General features: G+C 37.9%; 1 non-coding gene across 1 annotated transcript; it reads right to left on the reverse strand.

Annotated features, from left to right (window-relative positions):
* Positions 1-1,614: 1,614 nt before the first annotated feature.
* On the reverse strand, positions 1,615-1,902 carry LOC147913720 (signal recognition particle RNA). The gene has a single exon (XR_015556420.1).
* Between the last annotated feature and the right edge of the window lie 314 nt (positions 1,903-2,216).

Here is a 2,216-nt window from a genome sequence, read left to right on the forward strand (position 1 = left end):
GCCTTTGATGACTTCCTTGCTATATGGTATAACAAAAAATTCTAGGTTTATCTTGTACAATTCCTGCTGCAGGCCTGAATCAGCTATCCAAGGAATCCTGTTTCCTTTCAGTGAGAACTGGTATTTCAAGACCATAATTTGGGCACCAGGGTTACTTACTTACTGCTACTGGGTTGGTCATTGTTTCTAGGCCTTTTCAGTGGCATGAGTTAGCAGGTAGTTTTTTTGTTTTGGGGTTTTTTTACAGCTAAAATATATCAAGAGTTCATACTGAAACTTCAAATACAAAATCAAGTTAATCAAGAAAATGAGAAAACAAGCCACAGAATAAGAGAAAATATTTGCAAAAGACATATCTGATAAAGGACTGTTATCCAAAATATACAAAGAACTCTTAAAACTGACAGTAAGAAATGAACAACCCAATTAAAAAATGGACAAAAGACCTGAACAAGACACCTCACCAAAGAAGACACATAGATGGCAAATAAGCATATGAAAAGATACTCAACATTATATGTCATTAGGGAATCTCAAACTAAACAATGAGATACCACGACATATCTATTAGAATGGCCAGAAAACTAAAACACTGACAGCACCAAATTCTAACAAGGATGTGGAGCAACAGGAATGATCATGGTACAGCATTGTGGGAATTGTGGCTCAAGGTACAGCATTGTGGTATTGCATGGTGGGAACACAGTATAGTACAGCCACTTTGGAAGATGGCTTGGCAGTTTCTTACAAAACTAAACATAGTCTTACAATCTAGCAATCGCACTCAATATTTATCCAAAGGAATTTGAAATTTATACTCACACAAAAACCTGCACACCGATGTTTATAGCAGCTTTACTCATAATTGCCAAAACTTGGAAGCAACTAAGATGTCCTTTAGTAAGTGAATGGATAAATAAACTGGTATATCCAGAAAAGGGAATATTATTCAGTGCTAAAAAGAAACGAGCTATCAAGTCATGAAAAGACATGGAGGAAACTTCAATGCATATTACTAAGGGAAAGAAGCCAATCCGAAAAGGCTACATACAGTGTGATTCCAACTATACGACATTCTGGAAAAGGTAAAACTACAGAGGTAGTAAAAAGATCAGAAGTTGCCAGAGGCTCTCGGGGAGGTAAAGACAAATCGTGGGAGCACAGAGGATTTTTAGGCCAGTGAAATTATTCTGTATGATACCATAATGGTGGATACGTGTCATTATACATTTGTCAAAACCCACAAAATGTACAACACCAAGAATGAACCCTAATGTAAACTGGATTTTGGGTGATGATGTGTCAATGTAGGTTCATCAGTTGTAACAAATGTACCACTCTGATAGAGGAGGTGGCTGGGGGAGTGGGGTAGGAGGTATATGGGAACTTGCTGTACTTTCTGCCCAATTTTACTGTGAACCTAAAACCACTCTAAAAAATAAAGTCTATTAAAAAATCAAGTTAACAGGGTTTTAATTAACCTCTTTTATTTTACATTGTATCTTCTTTCACCCATGTTGAGAATCTGGGTCTCAACAACAGGGAAAATGATAAAATATCACATAATTACTCATTTGCTTTATCTGAAAACACACACATACCAACAATCTCAGAATAATGCTGACACCATCACCAATAATACATGGGTACACTTCGAGGGTTTTGTTGTTGCTTTTCCTGTTTTTTTTGCAGTTCTTTTTTTGACCTGCTCCATTTCTGACCTGGGGCGGCTCACCCCTCCTTAGGCAACCTGGTGGTCTCCCGCTCCCGGGAGGTCACCATATTGATGCCAAACTTAGTGCGGACACCCCAGTGGCATAGCGTGGCAGCCCAGAACTCCTGGGCTCAAGCGATCTTCCTGCCTCAGCCTCCCCAGTAACTGGGACTACAGGACCGCCTGGCTGCAGTTCTTTTTTTGTCCTTACTGTATATACCACCAAGGATGTGAAGTTCAAATTACTTGAGTTTAAAATTTTACGTTCTTTGTTTCTTGTTATTTCCAATTTTTAAGGATTGCTTTTTTAAAGAAAATCAACTTTGCCTTACAATCATTTAAATAATTGCATGAAGTCAAATCTACAAATAAGCTATATCCAAAGCGGTCTAGCTCCTACTCCTGTCCCCTCGACCCTATTTCCCTTCCTTCCTTTCTCATAATCACTTTTCAAGCTTTTATGATTTATTCTTCCATTTAAAAAAATATAAACTGCAAATAC

This window comes from Ceratotherium simum, chromosome 25 (assembly GCF_057802395.1).
Source record: "Ceratotherium simum simum isolate JZ-2026a chromosome 25, ASM5780239v1, whole genome shotgun sequence".
In the NCBI taxonomy this organism is placed as follows: Eukaryota; Metazoa; Chordata; class Mammalia; order Perissodactyla; family Rhinocerotidae; genus Ceratotherium; species Ceratotherium simum.